The following is a 24,101-nucleotide window of genomic DNA, read 5'->3' on the forward strand; positions in this document are numbered from 1 at the left end:
GCCCTTTAAGCACTTCAGTCGCCTTGCTGGACCTTCTCTTCACTGGAGAAGCCGATGTCCCCAATTATGGCGGTGGAAGGAGGGACAATCTTTTGGCTCTTCTTGATGGAGCTGCCAGGGACATCTCCAACCAGGTGTCAACATTAGCAGGCACTTACAAAGTCCCACAGGTTTGTGTGTCTTTTTCCTCTATCTGATAAAGTGAGTGGGTTGGTGATGGGTAGCAACAGATGCCGTCATATCTTCTCCATGGAATTCAAGAGCTGCTTTTCACCATCTTAGTAAACTTGGTTTTTTTTCATGTTCAGATTCGTCATAAACGGCCTGAAGAACAATAAGATCCCTGGAAAGCAGATATTCAGATGTTCAAAAAATACCCCAAGTTGTGAAGCCCTATATTGGCATGTTCATTTCACATATAAATAATATCTATAATGTCCAGTTGGATTCAAGTTGGCAATAATAGTATTTCTATATATAAATAAAATAGAATAAATAGGACTCTAGAAATTACAGGTTAGGTACACTAAGAATGACAATGTTACTCGGAAACCCTTATATCGAATTGAAGTTTGGTGCTTAATATATATCACTACTAGAACAATCCAAATCTCAGCATCTGAGGAGCATCCTGGAGGTAGACAAAAGGACTTCAGCTACTGCCCTCAGAGCTGAATTGGGAATTTATGCAATTTGTCTTTTCTCTTGAATGTTAATATTAATTGAATATTAGTATTCAATTAAAGCAATGAAACCTAAAAGACTCCCAAGAATAGAACTGTAAAGTTTCAGTTAAACGCACCCTGGATTTTTCAATTGACAGATTATATTAGGAGGTGTGATCTTACTTTCTCTTGTTCAGCTGGAGAGCACATCTATGTCAGATGCCTAAGAAAGAGAGAGATCTTATTCTGGGCCATCAGAATTAACATTTACATAGAATACAACCCATTTATTTTCAGTCCTGCTATTTCTCCACGCTGTTGTATTTTTTCCAGTAGATTTTTTTTTGTATTATATTTTTTATTAATTCTTTTACAAGCATAAGTCAATAATTGGTAAACAGTGTGTTGTCTCTATAGTCTGTATTCCATATATTAATTTTAGTTGATTTCCTCTTTCCTCTTTTTTGCAAACATTGAGTTAATACAATTCTTATTGTTTTAATAAATGACAATTTAGTATATATTTTTTCCAATATTCCTAAAAAATAATCATTATATTAGTACATTTCTTTTCTTTTCAGTCATTTGGATTGCCTTATCATCAATCCTGTTACAATCCTTATTTTAGTTTATTTCTCCCACCTTGAATATTCTTACTGTAAAGCAGTGTTTCTCAACCTTTTTAATGCTGCGACCCCCAACCGGTCGTAAGTCGAGGACTACTCAACCGGTCGTAAGTCGAGGACTACTCAACTGGTGCAGCACCGTTTGCAGAATGGGACTTTTGGCGGGTTCAGCAGGGCAGAGACAGCCTGGACAATTCCTATTGGCTTTTGAAAGCCAATAGAATTAGACTCTATTCAAAAGAGTCTATTCTATTGGCTTTCAAAAGCCAATAGAATAAAAGGGAGTAGCACAGCTAAGGAAAAGAGGAAAAAAATGGCAGACTGCATTGTTTGGTGACCCCCGTGAAATGGTCATTCAACCCCAAATGGGGTCCCGACCCACAGGTTGAGAACCACTGCTGTAAAGCTTTTCTCAGCGATTAGTTACATTTACATTGAGAGACTTAATTCTATTTTTTCCATATTTTTACGTTTCTTAAGTCATGGATAAAAGAGTAAAAAGAAAGGGGAAAAGAAGAAGAACGAAAAAGAAATAAAAAAGAAGAGAAGAAAGCAAGAGTAACAAAACATAAGAAATAACATACTACTTAGAATATATATCCCTCCTAGATTAATAGTATTTATTTTCTCAAAGTTCATATATATATATATATATATATATATGTATGCATGTATGTGTGTGTATGTATGTATGTATGTATGTGCGTGTGTTTGTATGTATGTATATGTATATATATGTATGTACATAAATGTAAGGACTCACCCCACTTTGCATCTTAAGAAGACAGAACTCTTGGAATCTTTCTTCCAACAGGCATCTTTATTAAGAGAAACTGGTTGCAGGCATTCTAGACAGGACTTGGGCCAAGCCCTATGGTTCAAGGTTTTAAGGGGTTCCCCAGTAGCCCCACCCAAACACCCCCTTCTTACAGCGATAGTCTCAGGCATTCCATTTCCACCCCCTTTCTCTCACTGCCGACAGGAGGTATCCAAATTTCTTTTTCTGACAAAGAGTTAAAGAATTAAATTGGGAGACTAAGATGGCCATTTCGAGCTCATTCTGCTCTCTTCAGTTAGCCACACTCTTTATGGGATTCGAACCTGGGCAGTTTACATACTAGGCAGTGATTTAACCACCAAGCCACAGGCTGTCCTCCCCTGTCTGCCAGCCGAGTCAAGGGAGTATATGCAGGAAGTTTTTCAGACAGACCGGTCTGATTGATTACACCTTGGCATTTTTTAACTGCTATACTGCAGTTATACTTTTTACAATCTCTTTTGCCTTGCAGCCCCCCAACTAGGGGCGTTAAGTAGGCTCAAGTCACAACTGCGAAACATTTACAAATCCAAATTTCTTTTTCTGACAAAGAGTTAAAGAATTAAATTGGGAGACTAAGATGCAAGGCAAAAGAGATTGTAAAAAGGATATTCTAATCCACTTGTCCTTTAGTTCCATCGTGAGCCTGTCCATTTCAGCACACAATAATATTTTATATAATATCTCTTCCTCTGTGGGAGTTTCTTTATTTTTCCATTTTTGGGCATACGCCAATCTAGCAGCAGTCAGAATGTGCAGCATCAAATAACCTATCCCTTTGTCATATTTCTCTATAGTTATGCCCAGTACAAAAAGTTCTGGTTTTAGCCCTATCTCCATCAATAATATTTCTTCCAACCATTTTCTTATCTTGTTCCAATAATCGCAGGCTTTAGGGCATTCCCACAACATATGGTAGTAGGTCCCTATTGCCAATTTGCATTTCTAACATGGTTGAGAGATTTGGGCCCATTTTGGCTAACCTTGTGGGTTAGGGTTAGGTTCCCACAATTCTTGCCAGATATGCAGATCAATATGGAAGCCGAAATCCCTACTCCACGTTAACATGGTTTCCTTAACCTGTTCTTCATACATTGCCTGATCTAAAAGGTAGTGGTATAGTCTTTCAATCATCTTATCCCCAGTTCCTAATAATATTTTATCCAGCTGTATCCACTCTGTTTTTATACCCCACTCTTTTTTATCTTTCCTGTATCTTGATTGTAGTTGAAGATATGCCCACCATTCCAATTCTATCCCTTCATTTTGAAGATTTTTCCTTGATTTCAATTCCACTCTCTCGTCTAATACATTTTTATACGTTATTACTTTCCCTAATTGTATAAATTTTGGGTGTATATGCATTTCCAATGTTGAAATCCAGTTGTGGACTTGCATATAATTTTGTTGCCTAATTCCCATACGTCTGTTAGCGCTCGTCTGATGTAATGCCTCCGGAAGTACTGGTGGACCTGGTATTTCTGATCCCATTGCATAGCGTGCCATCCAATCTGCAAATCATGACCTTCCAGACTTAGTAATCTCCTATTTTTCAATTGTATCCAATCCCGCACCCATAATAATACTGTAGCCTGATAATATTTTTCCAGATCCGGGAGACCGAGTCCACCCCTTTCCTTTGCATCTTGCAATAGTTTTAACTCAATCCTTGCTTTTTTCCCTTGGCAAATAAATTTAAGTATGGTTTGATTGAAATTTTGAAAAAAATTCTTATTTAATTTGATGGGTATGCATTGGAACAAAAATAATATTTTGGGTAGCACGTTCATTTTAATTACAACAATTCTACCCATGAAAGAGAGCTGCAGATTGGTCCAAATATCTAAATCAGTTTTAATCTGTTCCATTAATTGATCATAATTATCTCTTTTAAGTGTGGCACGTCTAGCTGTTAATTGTATCCCTAAATATTTTATTTTCTTTGTACTCTGGATGCCTAATCTATCAACTAATCCATTTTTCTGTGCTCTGGTCATGTTCTTAACGAGCATTTTAGTTTTTTCTTTATTTATCTTTAGGCCTGCTATTTCCCCATATTTCCATTAGCCTGATTGTAGTGGCTCTTCAATTATGAGAACAAGATCGTCTGCAAAGGCTTGCATTTTAAACATTTCTCTCTTAATCTTTAATCCTTTGATCTGCTCATCTTTCCGAATCCCCCTGTTTAATACCTCCAGGGACAGTACAAACAATATTGGTGATAATGAACAACCTTGCCTTGTGCCTGTTTGAATTTGAAAACTTTCAGTTGTTTCTCCATTAATTATTACTTTAACTACCTGTTTGGAATAAATTGATTTAAACATGTTTATAAAATTCTCCCCAAAATCCATATACACCAATTGATTGAGCATAAAATCCCATTTCACGTTATCAACTGCTTTTTGTGCATTGAGAAAAATTAATCCGATTTGTTTTTTCTTATGGACCTCGTAATACTCCAATACATCCAATACAATCCTGACATTGTTTCTTATATATCTTTTAGATAAAAAACCATTTTGATCCGAATGTATAAATTCTACTAAGAATCTTTCAAAGCTTTCAGCCATTATGGCCATGAAAATTTTGTAATCTGAATTTAGTAATGAAATAGGCATAAGTTTTTAATAAGCATCAAATCTGAATTTTCCTTGGGAATTAATGTGAGGAGAGTTTCTTCCCATGAAGCTGGTATTTTTGCATTTTTAAGAACCTCATTAAATAATTCTATCAATATTGGACTTAAAGATTCTTGTAAAATTGTAAGGACACTTTACATCTTAAGAATACAGAACTCTTGGAATATCTTTTCCAATAGGCATATTTATTAAGAGAAAATGATTGTAGGCGTGCTAGACAGGATCTGAGGAATTCTCTCCCACCCTTCAATGTTTTAAATGTTTTCAAGCAGCCCCCCACCCCACAGTTCTTCCGGGTGACGATCCACCTCTTCTCTTTTCCCAGACTCCAGGCGTTGCATTGTCCCCCCACACTTTTATTTATTTATTTATTTATTTATGAGACTTATATACCGCTTTAAGTGCAAGCACTCTCTAAGCGGTGTACACCAGTAAGCAATGTATATATATATATTTACATTGCCCCCAACAATCTGGGTCCTCATTTTACCTACCCTGGAAGGATGGAAGGCTGAGTAAAAGGGAGACTCAGAGAGGAGTAGATGAAAGGTTATGGCCATATTGTTACGGTCAGTCCTCTTAGTGAGAATCCACATTCAATCCCTTTGAAGTTTAATGAAGGAAGTGAGAGCCATAAACCCCCCCTGCTCATCCCCCTCCCCCTTCGTAGTATGACAGAATCCAGAGAGAGCAGAAATGGGGTTTTCCATAGTCGATAACTAGAAATGAAATATAATTGGATTCTGACAAAAATTTTATATATTTCTGCTGGTAAACCATCCAGCCCTGGGGCTTTGGTTTTTTTTTGTTTGTTTGTTTCTTAATTGCCTCTTATAGTTCTAGGGGGTGTTACCTCTTTGTTCAACATATTTTTAAACTCCTCTGGAACTTTCGGTAAGTCAGCTATTTGCAGATATTTTAGAGTATCATCATTATTTTTCCGTTCATCATCTTTATATAATTTCTTATGGAACTCATAGGTCACTATTTTCTTCCCTTCATTCTGGTATACCATATCACCTTCTTCATTATATAGTTTACTGATCCTCTTTTTGTCGTTATGTTTCTTTATTTTGTAGGCCAACCATCTCCCCGGTTTATTGGCATTTTCGAAAAAAATTTGCTTAGTACATTTTATTTGCTGCCCCAATTCTTCCTTTTCAATAGTGTTCATCTTGTGTTTAATTAGATTTATCTGTTTTTTTCAAATCATGTCTTTGTGGTTCATTTTGTAAATTTTCCTCAGCCCTACTAAGTTCATCCTCTAAATTTCTTTGTCTCTGTAATTTAATTTTATTTTCCCTGGCCATATAAGAAATTACAACACCTCTCATGTAGGCTTTAGCTGTGTCCCATAAGTTTTGGCAATTTGTATCTTCCTTTTTATTTGTCCAAAAAACAGATCCATTTGATCTTCCAATTTCAATTTAAACTCTTTATGTTTTAGAATTGCTCTTTTCAGGGTCCATCTCTTTATTCTCTCTTGCCCTCTCCATCTGATTCTAACTAGGTTGTGATCTGCCCAAAACATTGTATCCCTTATGATATCCTCCATCTCCGAATATAGATCTGCTGACAACCACACCATATTGATTCTGGATCATGATTGATGTCGCCCCGAGTAATACGTGTACTGCTTTTTCCCTGTGTTCCTCTCCCTCCAAATGTCCTGAATATTAAACTCCTCTACCATTTTTAGGAAGGTACTAGGTAGTGTTCCTCTAATTCCTTTTCTAATCTTACCGCTTTTATAATCTAGATGTCTATCCACAATTGCATTGAAATCTCCCATTATACAAATATTATCATATTCAAATTTACTAATAATATTATGTAGTTTTTTTTATAAAATTGTTTCTGCCCTTCATTCGGGGATAAATTCCCACAAGGGCTATTTTTGTTTTGTTCAATATTACTTCTATTATTAGAATCCTACCATCTTCATCTTTATAAATTTGATTTGCCGAAATTTCCTCTTTGGTCTATGCTACAACTCCTCCTTTTTTGTTGTGAAAGTGCTGCGAACATGTTCCCCAATTTGGGGCAATTTAGTAAATGTTGATGTTTTTTTATGTGGACTTCTTGTAGCATTATTATATCCAAATTCATTTTGATTTCTGTATCTTGTCTAATATTTCTATTTAAAACTTCCAAAGTTAAGATAAATAACAATGGAGATAATGGACCTCCTTATCTTGTACCTTTTCCTATCTCAAAGTTCTCTGTGTAGTCTTCATTTACAATCACTTTCGCTGTTTGTTTGTAGCGTATTGTTTTAATTATATTTCTAAAGTTTTGTCCAAGGTCCGTTATTTCTACTTGTTGGTTCATAACTTGCCAGGAAACATTATCAAACGCCTTTTGAGCATCTAAAAATATTAATGCCAATTGTTTCCCTTGATACAGTTTGTAATATTCCAATATGTCCATTATAACTCTTAGATTACTTTTGATTTGTCTCTTTGGTAAAAAATCCATTTTGATCTGGATGTATCAATTGAGTTGGAAATCTTTTCAGTCTCTCCGCTATTACTGAAATAAAGATTTTATAATCCACATTTAGTAATGATATCGGTGGGCCGGCAGTTTGAGACCCCTGTTTTATATCATACAATTTCTTGTGGTATTCTTTGATTATCTTTTTTATTTCTTCATTTTTAAATTGTAAACGGCCTTTTTCATCTACTAAGTTATTTATCAGTTTTTCTCCTTTTGTTTTTTAAGTTGGTAGGCTAACCATCTTCCTGGTTCATTTGCATTTTCAAAAAAAATGGTTTTGCTCTTTTAATTTGCTGTGCTAATTTTTCTGATTCCATTAGATTTAATTTATGTTTTATTGTTTCCATTTGTCTTTTCAATATTTTCTTTTGTGGATTTATTTGTAGTTGTAATTCTAACTTTTTAAATTCTTCCCTTAACAATATATCTTTTTGTCTTTTTTCTTTGGTTTTTTTTTTTAGCGTATATGTTATAGCTACACCTCTAAAACAGGGCTTTTCAACCTTTTCGCATAAGGCAATATCCGAGTACCATCACTTTTGATACCAGCAAGGTATCAAAAACTTGAACCCCCCCCAAAAAGGAAAAAATGAGAAAGTACAGGTAGTTCTCGACTTACAACAGTTCGCTTAGTAACTGTTCAAAGTTACAAGCGAATTATGACCATTTTTCACACTTATGACTGTTGCAGCATTCCCCAGCGTCTTGGGATTTACATTCGGATGCTTGGCAACTGATTCATACTTATGACGTTCACAGTGTCCCAGGGTCATGTGATCAATGGCCGGGGGTGTGTGGCCAGCTGATCACTCAGATTGCAGGGTGCCTGTGGGGGAAAATCCGCAGGTCTCTGGTAGAGGGGGATGAGACTGGGGTGGGTGCCTGCCTTCCTTCACTCCCTTCTCTCCCATTGTCCCTTCCATCCTTCTTTCCTTCCTTTCCTTCACCTCCCTTTGTCTCTTCCTCCTTCCCTCCCTCTTTGTATCTTCCCTCCCTCCCTTCCATTGTTCCTCCCTCCCTCATTGTCCCTTCCTTCCTTCCTTCCCTCCCATTCCCTCCTTCCGTCCCTCCCTCCCTCCCTCTCATTGTCCCTTTCTTCCCTCTCTTATTGTCCCTTCCTTCCCTCCCTCTTTGTCTCTTCCTTCTTCCCCCCCTCCATGCCCAGGAAGGGACAAGGGGAGGGGGACAGGCTGCCAGCGTGGCTGGTGGCTGTGCTGCCGGTGACCATGGTGACATGCCAAACCTGGCTGTGCATGTGCAGAGGCAGAGGCACAGGAGAGCTCCGCTCAGCTCACTTGCTGGTGCTTTGCTGGAAAACATGCCGCTTGCTAATTCAGTAGAAGCGCCAGGATCAGCTCCTGGCTACAGCTGATTCGCGCTTCTGCTAAATTAGCAAGCATCATGTTTTCCAGCAAAGCTCAAGCAAGTTTGCTGGGCAGGAGCCCAGGAGAGCAGCTACAGCTGATCTGCGCTTCTGGGCTACTCTGCAGAAGCGCGGATCAGCTTTAGCTGCGCACCCTGATCCTGAGCTGCTGCCCAGCTCACTTGCTTCTGCTTTGCTGGGAAACATGCGGCTTGCTAATTTAGCAGAAGTGCCAGGATCAGCGCCAGGCTACAGTCGATTCGCGCTTCTGTCAGCCTAGCAATTGTTGTGAAGTAAGAAGAGAGAGGGGAAGGGCGATATGGATCCCGCTGACCTGCATGCACAAGAAGAAGTCAATCCGGTTGCTGCACAATGAGTCTCTGTGGAGGGCGGGGCCTTGCTCTGCGCCTATGCTCTTCATGCGCCTCCTGCAGGGCACATTCGGTAGAGTTCGTGTAGGCTGCCACCAAGCAGCATATTTTCCACAAACAAGTGTGGGAAGGAGCGGAGCAGGGGGGGGAGGAAGGTTATGCCGCGGGGGGAGGAAGGCGATGCCGCGTACCACCAGCCAGATGGTCGCGTACCACCAGTGGTACGCGTACCCCCGGTTGAAAAGCCCTGCTCTAAAATATACTTTGGCTGCATCCCATATGTTTTGTAGTGCTGTATCTTCTTTTGTGTTTTTGTTTTTTTTAAGAAAAGCTCCATTTCTTTTGTTGCTAATTCTATGAATTCTTTTTCTTTTAATATAGATTGGTTCAAGGTCCATCTTAGTTTTGTTTTGTATTCCTTTCTGTGTCATTTTTAAAGGGTTAAAGTCTGCCGATGTATCTAATTCTATCTCAATCTCCTGCATAATGCTCCTTAATTCAGGTGTCATATCATATCAATTCTGGACCAAGATTTATGGCTATTTGAATATATGTGTATTGTAGTTTTTCTGGATTAGTTTCCCTCCAGATATCTTGTACCCCAATTTCCTCTATCAAAAAACATCTTAGGTAAGCTTTTTCTTCTACTTTTTCCTGTTTTGCTACTTTTATAGTCTGTTGTCCTATCTTCTATTGCGTTGAAATCTCATCGTAAACAAATATTTTGATACTCAATTTCTGTTATTTTTCTATGGAGATTTTGATACAATTCTTCTTGTTTATTGTTTGGTGCATATATTGCTATCAAAAGTGTTTGTTTTGATGTAAAACTATTTCTACCATCACAATTCTTCCTTCTTCATCTGAATAAATCATTTTAGAGTCTAGTGTCTCTTTAATATATACAGCTACTCCTCATTTTTTCTGTTGTGCTGCTGCTGCACAATTTGGAGTATTCCAAAAGTTTGAAGTGTTGTTTTTTTATGTGTGTCTCTTGCAGACAAATTATATCTATCTTTAGTTTCTGTATTTTTTGAAAATTTTATTTCTTTTTGATGGGGAATTCAGTCCCTTTATATTCACTGAAAAAAAATCCGTTTTCTTTCTCCATTTTGTTTACTTATATTTAGGTCTCTTCGATCTTGTAGTCCTCTCTGTTCTCTTGCCATTCCCTCACCCTCCTGGTCGGGCTTCTCTTTCTGTTCTTCTGTCTGTATAGTTGTTTCCTCTGTCTTTTTCTGACCTTTTCTCTCCTCTTGTTGATGTTCTGCTCTTTCATTTAGGAATGCTTGGTTTCTTTCATCAAAGTCTTGTGCCTTCCAAACTGAGTCCAGTTGATGTCTTGTTAATTAGGATCCCTTCTGGCATCCAGGTTTACACCTTTTGCAATTAGCTTTGTAGTTAGAAAGTGATATTGTCTTCAGGTATCTCTTATTCTCTTAGGGATCTGCTTTAACACCACAATTTCTTTATTCTTCTATTGTAATGGTTCATCTTTGACTCTTCTCAGTATCTCATCTCTTAATTGTTTTCTGAATTTGTAATTCCTTGCGTAGCTTGAATTCATTTGAAATATTTCATCTATTTCCATTTGTATCTCTGCTCAGTCTGTTTTAAAGCCTCTGCCAGTAGATTAATAATCACTTCTGCTATGTCTTCTTCTCTGTCTTCAGGAATATTTTGGAATTGTAAGTTTTGTACAACTTTCTCCACTTTCAAGGCTGCAACTGCCCCTTCTAAGCTTGATTTGCTTGTTCTAATCTTTCATTTTCTTGCATTAAGTGCCTCTATTTTTGTCATAATAATAGTAGTAGTAGTAGTAGTAGTAGTAAAGTTGGGAGGGAGCTTGGAGGTCATCTAGTCCAACCCCCTGCTCAGGCAGGAGACCCTATACCATTTCAGACAAATGGCTGTCCAGTCTCTTCCTGGAAACTTCCAGTGTTGGAGCATTCGCCACTTCTGGAGGCAGGTTGTTCCACTGGTTAATTGTTCTAACTGTCAGGAAGTTCATCCTTAGTTCTAAGTTGCTTCTCTCCTTGGTTAGTTTCCATCCGCTGCTTCTTGTCCTGCCTTCAGGGGCTTTGGAGAACAGCTTGACTCCCTCAAAGAAGAGGTTCTTTGTGGCATATCATATGATTTATTTTCCATTTTCTGAATTCTTTGTTCATTTTTAGCAATCATTTCTGATGCGCCTCAAATTGTGTCTTTATATTATGCAAATTACGATGTAACCTTAGCGAGATTAGCAAAATACTCTATAAAGATATCCATAACCAGTCTCAAGAAGATTGGTAGGCTTTTTAAAAATCATCTTTCTTTGTTTCTCTTCCTCTCTCTCTCTTTCTTTCTTTCTTTCTTTCTTTCTTTCTTTCTTTCTTTCTTTCTTTCTTTCTTTCCCTTTTCTATTTCTTTTCTTTTACCATTTACTATTTTTCTTTATTGCCTATATTTCCTCTCCTGGTTTTTATTTTGTTTAAAAAAGCGTCCACACAAATGGTAAGAAACCAAAACGGAAGCCAGGTTTGGCTCGAGCAACCTCTGACCGAGAGATCGTCAACAACCTCGGAGTCATGTCTACTTGGACTCAGAGGCGCCAAAGACCAAACAGAAAAAAACTCCATATAATCTTTTTTATGTCTTCATTTTTAAATTGTAGATGACTTTTCCCATCTGGTAGGTTCTGTCTCATTTTCTTCTCTTTCTGCTTTTTAAGTTTATAGGCTAGCCATCTTCCTGGTTTATTGGCATTCTCAAAAAAGTTCTGTTTTGCTCTCTTTATCTGTTCTGCCACTTTTTCTGAGTCCAACAGATTAAATTTATGTTTTATTAGGTCCATTTCTCTTTCCAAGGCCTTTTCTTGTGGATTTTTTTGCAGTTCTGATTCTAACTTTCCCAAAAAATTTTAACAGTACATATTGCTGTCTTCTCTGCTTATTTTTCTTTGCCATATACGTTATAGCTATGCCTCTAAAGTACGCCTTAGCTGTATCCCATACATTTTGTAACATTGTATCTTCTTCTTTTTTCTTTGAAAAAAAAATCCATTTCTTTTTTCGCTAGCTCTATAAATTCTCTTTCTTTTAATATAGATTAATTTAAAGTCCATCTTAATCTTTTTTGTATTCCTTTCCAAGTCACTTCCAAGGGATTATGGTCTGCCCATGTGCCTCTTTCTATCTCAATATCATTCTCATGTCCGCAGTCATCTACATCAGTGTTTCCCAAACTTTTGACATATGTGTACCCCTCCTATAATTTTCGTAACGCTAAGTACCCCTCATAAAAAACATATGCTTTAATAAAAATCAAAATATATTTATTTTTTCTTTTTTTTGTACATACACAAAATAAACGAAAGTTATATTATAAAGAACTGTAAGGACCCACCCCACTTTGCCTCTTAAGAAGACAGAACTCTTGGAATAATTCTTCCAACAGGAATCCTTTATTAAGAGAAAATGGTTGCAGGCATGCTAGACAGGACTTGGGGTCCAAGCTCTCCCATTCAAGGTTTAAGGGGTTCCCCAGTAGTCCCACCCAAATCAACCCCCTTCCAGTGATAGTTTCAAGTATCACAATTCCACCCCCTTTCTTCTTTCTTCCGTCTGGATGGAGACTTCAGATAACTACATGAAAGGCAAATACCCTCTTTGTTTGGTATGCTAACGCTTTGAGGTTACAATAAACACACATTCAGCATTCAGCTCTTTGAAGTGTACTGAAGGAAGTGAGGGCCATAAAGCCCCTTTGTTCTCCCCCTTCTCTCCCTCTTATGGCAGAATCCAGAGAAGGCAGAATTGGGAGTTTCTATATTTGATAATTAAAGATGAAATATAATTGGATTCTGACATCCGGCCCCTCTTAACAATAAGAGAGATCCACCTGAAAGAAAACACAAGTATAAAATTTAGTTAGGCTTGTTAGGATACTCTGTGTGAAACTTCTTCAATAGCTTCGGGGCTCTGACATGACGTTTATGGACCCACTCATTTGTGAGGAGGGAGGTGTTTCCAGGCAACTAGGTACTGAGTTGCTCCATGATATCTCCTAGAGTCAAGGACTTCCTTTATTTCGAAGTGTTGTTCACCCTCCACCATGATTGGAGGTGGTGGGGGGGGGATTTTTGGCCGTAGAGGTGACTGATGCTCTCTTTTCAGCAAGCTGCAATGAAAAATTGGGTGTATTTGCCTGAGATTTTTGGGTAATTCTAATTCTACTGTTACTGGATTTATGATCTTTTAATTGGAAAAGGTCCTATATATTTTGGTCCAAGTTTTTTACAGGGCTGTAGGGACTTTAGGTATTTTGTAGATAAGTACACCATTTCTCCTATAATGAATGGTGTAGGCTCAACCCTTTTTTTATCGGCTTGTGCTTTGTATGCCTGCCTAGCTTCATCTAGTGATTTTCTGACTATTGGCCAGGTGTTTTGTATTTTCCATCCATTCTTTCAGTGAAGGGATCGTTGGTTCTTTTGGGGTTAATTCTGGCATAGGGTTGAAACTTGACCGTGGCTATTTGAAAAGGAGTGTACCTGTGCTGGAGTGGACTGCATTATTGTAGGCAACTTCTGCAAAAGGAGTAAGTCCGTCCAATCACTCTGGAAATTTAAAAAACATCTCAAATATTGCTCAAGTATGACTGGCACCGTTCCGCTTGTCCATTGAGGGTGGTGGCTAGATGTCAGTCCCTGAGTGGTCCCTAAGAGGGATAAAAATTCCTTCCAAAATGCAGACGTAAATTGCACTCCCCTATCAGAGATGATGCGTTGGGGTCCCCGTGCAATCTGTAAATGTGCTGGATGAAAAGTTTTGCTAAGGCCTTTGCAGTGGGAATCTTTTGGCAAGGGATAAAGTGCACCTGTTTGGAAAATAGTCCGTGACTGTCCAGATAACAGTATTCCCATTGCTTTCTGGCAATTCCACTATAAAATCCATGGCTATTTCCTCCAGGGGGCTGAGGGACTTGCCACTGGTTGTAATAGCCCTGGCGATTTCCCTTGCAACCTCTTTGCTGATGCACAGGTTGGGCAGCTGGCAACATAACTTTCTATGTCCTTTTTATTGATGGCCACCAAAATTGCCGTTTAATTAAGTGTAAAGTTTTTACAAATCCAAAATGCCCTGCTGATTTTGTGTCATGGCAAAGGTGCATGAAAGTTAGTCTTTGAGTTGTTGGTATATATAACTTTTCCCCTACCCAAGGCAACCCGTCTCTCATTGTGCACACATGTTTGTTTTTCTGGAACCATTCATCTGTTTCCAAACTTTTTCTGAATTCAATCCCAGTTTGGCTGTCCAGTTGTGGTTTTATTTTGGCTTGGGTTCTTGTGGTTACTGGTGCTGCCAGTTGTGACTCTGCCATTATTGGTCTAGAGTCTGTGGTTCGTGCGCTGTTATATTGGGGCATGCGAGATAGTGCATCTGCCAGGAAGTTCTTTCTTCCTGGTAAATTTGAGCTTAAATTGGAATTGGTGAAAATGCTGGGACCAGCGGGCTTGTTTGGGATTGAGTTTCCTGGAAGTTTTCAGGGCTTCTAAATTTTTGTGATCAGTCCACACCTGGAAGGGGATTTTGTTGCCTTCCAGGAACTGTCGCCACGTGAGTAATGCCCAACGTATCCCATAAGCCTCCTTCTCCCATACGGGCCAGCGCTGTTCTGTTTCCGTGAGTTTCTTGGATGTATATGCACAGGGTTGCAATACTGCATCATCATTTTCTTGTAATAGCACAGCCCCCACTGCCACATCACTTGCATCTGCCTGTAGTATGAAGGGCTTGTCCATATCTGGGTGCCTTAGTACTGGTTCGGCAGAAAAAAGTCTCTTTAGTCTCTCAACCGCTGCTTGGCACTCCATTGTCCATGTTAGTGGCTGGCTAGGTTTTACTGAGGATGTTCCCTTCGTTTTTAGTAAGTTAGTGAGGGGCAAGGCTATCTGGCAAATGAGGGGATGAATTGGCGGTAAAAATTTGCAAAGCCCAGGAAACTTTGTAGTTGCTTTCTTGTGCGGGGTGGTGCCCAATTTAGTACTGCTTTGACCTTCTCCGGGTCCATTTCAATACCCTGTGGGGATATGCGATAGCCTAGGTAGTCTATCCTTTCCTGGTGGAATTCGCATTTTGAGAGTTTGGCATATAGGTGAGTGGCTCGCAGCTTCTTTAAAACCGCTCTGACAAGTTTGACGTGTTCTTCTTTTGTTTCAGTAAGATAAGATGTCGTCCAAGTAAACAAGGACCCTTAAATAGGTTGCTCCCTTAGAACGTCATTGATTAATTGCATAAAGACTGCAGGGCCCCCTTGTAATCCAAATGGCAAGACTTTGAATGATAGCACCCCATGGGCAGTTAAATGCAGTCTTCCATCGTCCCCTTCTTGATTCTCAACGCGATAGTAGCTTCCCTTAGGTCTAGTTTAGAAAAAATTTTTCCCTTTCGATAGGTGTGACAGCATGTCTTTCATGAGGGCAGCGGGTATAGGTTGCTTTCACTGATTGTGTTCAGGGCCCTATAATCCACGCATAAACGTAAAGAGCCATCCTTCTTCTCTCTAAAAAGGACCGGGGCAGCCACTTTAGGCTTGGCTGGTTCAATGAAACCTCTCTCCAGGTTTTTTTTAATAAATCTTTCCATTTCCTCCTTCTCCTTTGGGCTCATGGAGTATAATCTGGGCTTCGGGAGTTTTGCCCCAGGCTTGAATTCAATGGTACAGTCTGTGGGTCGGTGGGGGGGGAAGCTCATTCGCCCTCTCCTCACTGAAGACTTCAGCAAGGTCCCTATATTCCTCTGGTATTTCTGTTAATCTTTTTTCCTCTCCTATGGATGCTTTTTCTATTCTTGATTCTGGTAGCCTCCCTTGGGGTTTTAAGTCCATAGGGTCCCCCTTCGGGAATTTGATTTCTGTCGTCCTCCAATTTACCCAGGGGTTCCATTTTTTCAACCATTCCATCCCTAGAATCATTGGGCATTCCATACCTGGGGTCACCACAAACGTTAAGTCCTCTTCATGGTTGCCCAGGGAGAGATGTATTGGCAAAGTGGCTAGGGTAGCTGGCACCCCCCCTGCTATGGATCCATCTCCCCCTGGCCAAATGAGATTGGTTGTTCCAGTCTCCTGGATGGGATGCCCAGATTCCCCACTAGTGTTGGGCTAATGAGGCAGCGGGTGCAGCCAGAGTCTATTAAGGCTTTCACCTTCACAGCTTCGGGCATGGGGGGATTAATATAGTCACTGTTTTGAAGATGGGTGTGATGCATCCACTTACCAGGGGTTCGCCCTCCGAGCTGTCATCTGAGGCATCCACCGTCCCTGTGGTGTAGGCTGGAGTTCTTTCCCCTTGGTGAGCAGAGGTGGGGGTTTCTGCAATTTCCATCATTCTCATGGCTGTTTCTTTTGGCTTAGCTGAATACTTTCTGGGTTTGTTGATTGGGGATCTGTCTGGGTTGTGCTGGGGGGCCTTTGAGCGGCATTCTACAGCTCGATGCCCTTCTCTTCCGCACTTGAAACACCCCATTTGCTTCTTGGCTGTATCCGATGATTTCACCGGTTGGTGTGTCAGCTCAGGCGGGGGGCGGCTCCATTGTTTTCCTCGGCGGTGCCTCTTCAATATGTCGATCTCTGCTTCCTCTGCCAAGACGTACCATTCCTCAAGTCGATGTGGGTCCCCTCGGGGCAGGCAAGCATCATATAGATCATAGTTTAGTCCGTCTTTGAAATGGCCAAGGAGGATGTCTTCTGGCCAATTCAGTTTGCTGGCAATGGCCGGAATTCTTGTGTATACTCGGCCACTGGGCGTTTGCCCTGCCTCATCGTTGTTATTCTTTCACGGGCTTTGCGATCAGCCAGGGGGTCTTCAAATCGTCTTCTCAAAGAGGACATGAAACGGTTGAAGTTACTGAGTTCTGGGGCATTGGAGTCATGCAAGTTCACTACCCAATCCGCAGCTGGTCCATCCAGGGCAGATTGCACGATCCGGATGCGGGCTTTGTCGCTGGGAATGTCCTGCCCATATTCCTCCATGTAGCTGAGTACTTGGGTTAGGAAAAACCCCAAGCGTGTTGGCTCCCCTTTGAATTTCACCTCCAACGGTGGACGTCTTGGAATGGATCGGTGCCTCCGTTGTGGGTGGTAGTGTCTTCCGTCCAGATTGCCATCTGTGGTCCGGTAGGGGGTGGGGGCTCCTGGATCAGTAGATGTCCCTGGGGTTGCAGGTTCCACGTCCCCCTCGGTGTCTCTCCCTTTGTGGCTCCAGGAACTGGGGCGGCCGTAGGGCTCAGTATTCTCCTCTCCTAGGGAGCTGAGAGTTCTCTTCATCAGGTCAATAGCTTTCTCTAGGATCCAGTCTGAGTACGGTACCCAGCTTCCTCCCTCTTCACTTGCGTGCAGGGATTTCTCCATCTCCTGCTTCCATTCTGGTTGCTTGGTCCCCCGTCTCAGGGTCACCTTTCTTGATTCCTTTCTCCACTCACTTTTCTTTCCAACGTTCATCGACCAGCGAGGCTTGTGGTCCTGTGTCTCCACCACTTCTTCTCCCGAGGAATCTGACCTCTCAGATCCCAACATCTGGCAAGGTTCCAACTGGGTCAGCGGCTCTCTTTCCAGGGAGTTTTCCCCCTCTCTTTCTCCATTGTCTGACATGGTAAATTTTTTGCAAAATCCCCCGGCAAGGGTCTCCCTTCCAGGTGGATTAATTTTGCAAGTCCTGTCTAATGTAAGGACCCACCCCACTTTGCATCTTAAGAAGACAGAACTCTTGGAATAATTCTTCCAACAGGAATCCTTTATTAAGAGAAAATGGTTGCAGGCATGCTAGACAGGACTTGGGGTTCAAGCTCTCCCATTCAAGGTTTTAAGGGGTTCCCCAGTAGTCCCACCCAATCAACCCCCCTTCCAGTGATAGTTTCAAGTATCACAATTCCACCCCCTTTCTTCTTTCTTCCGTCTGGATGGAGACTTCAGGTAACTACATGAAAGGCAAATACCCTGCTTTGTTATGATAAGGTCCTCTAGTGCTAACGCTTTGATGTTACAATAAACACACATTCAGCATTCAGCTCTTTGAAGTGTACTGAAGGAAGTGAGGGCCATAAAGCCCCTTTGTTCTCCCCCTTCTCTCCCTCTGATGGCAGAATCCAGAGAAGGCAGAATTGGGAGTTTCTATATTTGATAATTAAAGATGAAATATAATTGGATTCTGACAAGAACATTTATTTGATTCAATGAGAAGGATGAAATTGTTTATGTTGAGATGACAGATCATCATAATTTGGTTCCCTGGTTGTTAATTTTAATCTGAGATGCGGTTCCACATCCAATAGTCTGTTCCTTTTTTTCGACTTAATGTCTACAAATGCAGAAAAAGCAACTTCGCATAAATATGAAGTTGGAAAAGGCAAGATGTATTTCAAGACTTTTTCTGTTAAAACTGGATACACATGTTGCATTTGTAACCAGAATGATGTTAAAGTACACTCCTTATGTTTATTTCTCAAGAATCCGTCCGAAGCTAACTCCAACAATTGCTCTTCTTCTGCATGCGACAAGCCTTCTGGCATGGATGTTGTGTTAATGTTGAACGGATATCTTATCCATTCAATATTTTCGTTTAAATCAGGGAAATAGTTTTTCAAGCCAACTTGCAAACTCTCCAAATGCTGTATTATGCATTTCAAAGTATCAACCTCAATTTTAGTAGCCGAACTTGTTATAAACTCATGAAGAGAGGGAAACGAGTCTACTTCTCCATTACCAACTCTCTTTTGCCATAAATTTAGTTTTGCGATGGTAGCGTTCACTTTATCTTGAACGTGAAACAATGAAATTTCTTTGCCTTGTAACGATAAGTTGAGGCAATTTAAAAAAGAGAATATATCTGCTAAGTATGCTAGTTTACAAAGCCATTTCCAGTCATGTAAACAATTTCTCAACTCAAATCTATCATTAAGAAAGCATTGAAGTTCATGTCTAAGTTCGAACAATCGGTTTAGAATTTTTCCCTGAGATAGCCAACGAACATCGGTATGAAAAAGCAGCTGGGTCTGACTACTTCCCATTTCTTCACATATTTGCAAAAAAAGTCATGCATTCAAAGGGTGGCTTTTAATGTAGTTAATGATTTTCACGCTTTCATCCAGAACTTTCTGTAGATCAGCGGGCATCTTACGTGTTGCCAAAGCCTCTCTGTGTATGCAACAATGTGTGGATATGACATTTGGAGCAACATTTTGAATTCTTGCAACGAGTCCTTTATTAATTCCGACTATACTTTTTGCTCCGTCTGTGCTTATTCCAACACATCTATTCCAATCAATTTTGTTCTCTTGCATAAATGTATTCATAACATTAAAGATATCTTCTCCTGTTGTGTGACCTAATAAATGCTGGCAAAATAAAAAGTCGTCATGAATTTCTTGATTTTTTTCGTATCTAACAAACGCCATAAGATTTGCAAAATTCGCAATGTCGGTGGACTCATCGACTTGCAATGCATAATAACGACTTTGAGAAATATCAGATAATAACATCTGTTTTACATTATTAGACATATCAATGATTCGTCGATGAACTGTATTATTTGAGAGAGGAACGCGGTCAAAAGTTTCTTTCGCTCTATCTCCTATCATTACTTCTGCCATTATCTTGGCTGCAGGCTTGATTAAAATTTCGCCAATGGTTTCCGCTGCAGTACATTTGGCAATTAAAAGTGACACGCGATACGAAACTTCTAGTATTTTTTGATTGTCACCTCCCGTCAAACCCTGCATTATTTTTCCAGACTGATTTAAACCCTTAAGCTTATTTTCAAAAAAATCTATGGGTTTATCTTTGTACTGATTATGGTTTGTCTCAAAATGGCGCTTTAAATTGGATGGTTTCATGCTTTCATTTGTTAGATTTTCAAAACAAATGACACAAAGTGGAATAGGCTCATTTTCATCTCCAGTCCATGAGAATCCAAATTTAAGATATTCTTTGTCGTACTTGCGAGTTTTCCTTGCTTTTTTCTTAACAGGTTCTTTCAGAATTGAAGTCGATTCGTCGTTAATTTCATTATTTCCTGTTCGTTGATTGCTATTACAATCATTACTTTCTTTCGGTTTAGTAGTTCCAGATTTCAACCAGCGATCCATAATCTCTGTTAGGGATAAAAATTGTATTTTATAAAAATAATCAAAATCAATGGAACTTACTAAAGCACGATAACAGGCACCCGGAACTAACTATTAAAGAAGTAAGTTGTCTCTATAACGAAGTGCAGTATATTCACGCCGGATCACGCCTCACAAGACTGTCTAACCGTTGATAACACTGCAATTCTCCGGCTTTTAAACAGCTCCGAGGCTCAGCGTTAACTGTTAATGTTCCCGCAGTTTAAAAATGGCCGAATCAGAGCTGCACGAAGGATGCGCAGAAGTTCCCGTCATAATGAGTTACGATACGATGTATGATGGCCCCAGTTCCCATGTAAAAACTGCGATACGTGCCTATTTCTTTCTTTGTTCTGTGGGCGCAGCTAAGCACGGTGCAATGGATATTCCCACGTGATCCCCACTAAACTCCGGTGCAACGTGTACCCACACCAAACTCTTCCCGTACTCCTGGGGGTACGCGTACCACACTTTGGGAAACACTGATCTACATCATATCGATTCTTGACCAAGATTTTTGACTGTTTGAATAAAAGGTGTGTTGTAGTTTTTGTGGGTTGGTTTGCCTCCAGACATCTTGGATTCCAATTTCCTCTGCCATATCAAAATATATCCTGGGTAATCTTCTTCTTCTGGTTTTTCCTGTTTTATTGCTCAAAGCAATTTTTAGTCAAGTTAGTCAATTTTTCCGTCTACTATTGCATTAAAGTCTCCTACTAAGCAAATATTTTGGTATTCCATTTCTATTATTTTTCTATGTAAGTTTTTATAAAATTCTCCTTGATTGTTCTTTGGTGCATAAATTGCCACTAGCAGTGTTTGCTTTTGGTACAAATATATTTCCAACATTAAGATTCTTCCTTCTTTATCTGAATATACCAATTTAGAATCTATTGTCTCTTTAATGTAAACAGCAACCCCCCTTTTTTCTGATGTGCTAATGTATAATAAAGTTTCCCAATTTTGGGATATTCCAATAATTTATGGTGTTGTTCTTTAATATGTGTTTCTTGCAGACAAATTATATTTGTATTCAATTTCTGTAATTTCCTGAACACTTTATTTCTTTTTGATGGGGAGTTTAGTCCATTTATGCTCACTGAAAAAATTCCATTTTCTTTCTCCGTTTCCGTTTCCATTTCCATTATTTATATTTAGGTCTAGTCGATCTAGTAATCCTCTTATCTCTGACCGGCCCTTGGATTTGGGTTTGGAATCATGTTGGGACTCCATGCTGCTGGTGGAATCTCAGGTGAGTCTAGAAGGTGAGGGAGGAGTCTGATTAGTAAACTGGGCAACTGATGATGTTATCTAGATTGGAAATGAAATGTCTGCAAGCTGAGAGCACCAAGGACATTCCCCTCCTTCTCCTCCCCCTTCCTCCTCCCCTCCTCCCCCTCCCCTCCTCCCAAACCCCTCTCCCTTCTAGCAGCGATAATAGAATAAAATGAGCTGGAAGGGACCTTGGAGATTTTCTAGTCCAACCCCCTGCTTAGGCTAGAAACCCTGTACCATTTCAGACAAATGGTTGTCCAATTTCTTCTTTAAAACCTCCAGTGTTGGAGCATTCACAACTTCTGGGGGAAAATTGTTCCACTGATTAATTGTTCTCACTGTCAGGAAGTTTCTCCTTAGTTCCAGGTTGCTTCTCTCCTTGACGAGTTTCCATCCGTTGCTTCTTGTCCGGCCTTCAGGTGCTTTGGAGAACAGGCTGATCCCCTCTTCTCCACGGCAGCCCCTCAAATATTGAAAGACTCTGGTCATCCTAGTCCTTTTTTTTGTTGTTGTTAGAGTAGATCTAACTCGTTCCCCAGTTGTTCATCACATGTTTTGGGTCTAGCTAAAGCAAACTGAAGTGAAACACTTCATTTTACACAGTTAAACTTACCATAATATGCCCCATTTAAAGCACATAAACATCTGCACTTAGAATAATAGAGTCAGAAAGGATCTTGGAGGTCTTCTAGTCAACCCTCTTCTTGACAGGAGTCCTGTTCGATATCATTTCAGATAAATGATTTTATTTCATTTATTTTATTCTCTCTTCTCTTCTCTTCTCTTCTCTTCTCTTCTCTTCTCTTCTCTTCTCTTCTCTTCTCTTCTCTTCTCTTCCCCAACAATCCATTCCATATTCTCTTCTCTTCCATTCCACCCCACCCCACCCCACCCCACCCCACCCCATCCTCTTTCTGGTGATGGTCTTCTTCTCCTCCCTCTATCCTTCCCAGCACTGTAGACTTCCCAGAGAGTGAGGTCAGCCCAGCCATTCCCTTGAAAGTCCCTGACTTCCTTCCTCCCGTCTCTTACCTGACAGGGATGCTGCAGAAGGTAACCCAGACCTCGAATGCTACGACTGGATCATCCCTTCAGGGAGAACCTCCAGAAGGCCTTGTCTCGTGAAGACGTTTCCACTCTCGGGCCTGATACACGAGCTGAGGAACAAGAGGAGAGATATTGAGCATCAGCAGAGGAACTTTCCTGGGCGCTTCTACGGAGAGAAATGTCGATGGAAGTTCTCCGTCATGCAGGTCACGCTTGTCCCAAAGTCCAGGCAAGTGGACTTTCTTGTCTCCCTTTGAAGACGTTTCTCTTCTCCTCCAGGAAGCTTCTTCAGCTCTGACCGGATGGTGGGGAACGGAAGGATGGGTCCCCCTTGCAGGCCGCTGGTCACGGGCCTTCTTCCAGGGAGTCCTTGAGGCCACCCGGAGGTTTGCCTGGGTCCTCAGGGTCACTCGAGTGGGGCAAAGGGGCACGGAGGCACCCAGGGCAGAAGACATCCTGTAGCCAAGAACGCAGGCCCCCTTTTCAGACTTACGACCGTGAAAGCATCCCCTCGGCCGTGTGATCAGAGTCTGGGCTCTTGGGAGCTCATATTTATGACGGTGGCAGTGTCCCAGGGTCCCCTGATCATCTTTGGCAACCTTCTGAGGAGCAAGGTCGGGGGGGAGCCAAATTCACTGAACGGCTATGGCAAGGAAGGTCGTAAAATGGGGCAAAAGTCACTTAACACCCATCTCACTTAGCGACAGAAATTTGGGGCTCAGTTCTGGTTGTAAGTCGAGGACCCCCTGTAGAAGGAAACCACTAAAAGATCTGGTTCATCCTAAATATACGACCAGGGCATTGGCTTAAGGACTGCTGCATTCGGTTAGAGGTTCCATTAGGGTCATATGTCGAGGATACTGCATGGCAAATGTTAGTGTAAATGATAGTTAGAAGTATACAAAACTGCCCACAACACAAAGTGGAAATAGAACTTGGGGTCATCAAGCCTTCCTTCCTTCCTTCCTTCCTTCCTTCCTTCCTTCCTTCCTTCCTTCCTTCCTTCCTTCCTTCCTTCCTTCCTTCCTCCTTCCCTTCCCTTCCCTGCCCTCCCTCCCTCTCCCCCTCTCCCTCTTTCTTTCTTTCTCTCTCCCTCCCTCCCTTTCACTCTGTCTCTCCCCCTTCCCTCCCTCTTCCTCTCCCCCTCTCCCTCTCCTTCCCCCTCCCTCCCTCTCTCTCTCTCCCTCTTTTACTTGGAGTAAAAGTAGGCTCTGAGTGTGCTTGGGGCACACTGGCCCCATTATCAGGCAACTGACCAGCATTGAGGTTTACGGTTAGCCAGGATTGCAGCATACGGTATGATGGTGATGTGGGCTTCCATCTACTCTGATCAAAAAGCTTTGCGGTAAAAGCATGGTTGGACCAAGCCACGATGGCCGCCAGGGTCAGTGTTTATGGGCGAGTCTGTACAGCTTCATTCATGCTGTGGCTGAGCTTAGTTACCGTAATTTACAACCGTTCCTTTTACTGACCGTTCCAAGTTACAGTCCAGCCCTGCTGAAAAAGGGGACGCCTGGCCCTTTTTCACCCTGACGGCCATTGTAGCCTCCCTCTGGTCACCTGACCGGAATTCAGAGACTTGGCAACTGACTCGGATTTATGACCGTCTCAGAGTCAGGCGACCCCCTTTCGCGCCTTTCTGACCAGCAAAT

The 24,101-nt window shown here is 40.9% G+C and overlaps 1 long non-coding RNA gene across 1 annotated transcript; it reads left to right on the top strand.

Annotated features, from left to right (window-relative positions):
• On the top strand, window positions 1-23,454 carry LOC120297696. The gene is made up of 3 exons (XR_005553859.1): window positions 1-170; window positions 21,286-21,379; window positions 22,442-23,454. It is a non-coding gene; the product is annotated as an uncharacterized LOC120297696 (long non-coding RNA).
• Window positions 23,455-24,101: the final 647 nt, after the last annotated feature.

The sequence above is a fragment of the Crotalus tigris genome, unplaced genomic scaffold (genome assembly GCF_016545835.1).
Source record: "Crotalus tigris isolate CLP2741 ecotype Arizona unplaced genomic scaffold, ASM1654583v1 scf7180000023665.568952205:98525, whole genome shotgun sequence".
NCBI classification, from domain to species: Eukaryota; Metazoa; Chordata; class Lepidosauria; order Squamata; family Viperidae; genus Crotalus; species Crotalus tigris.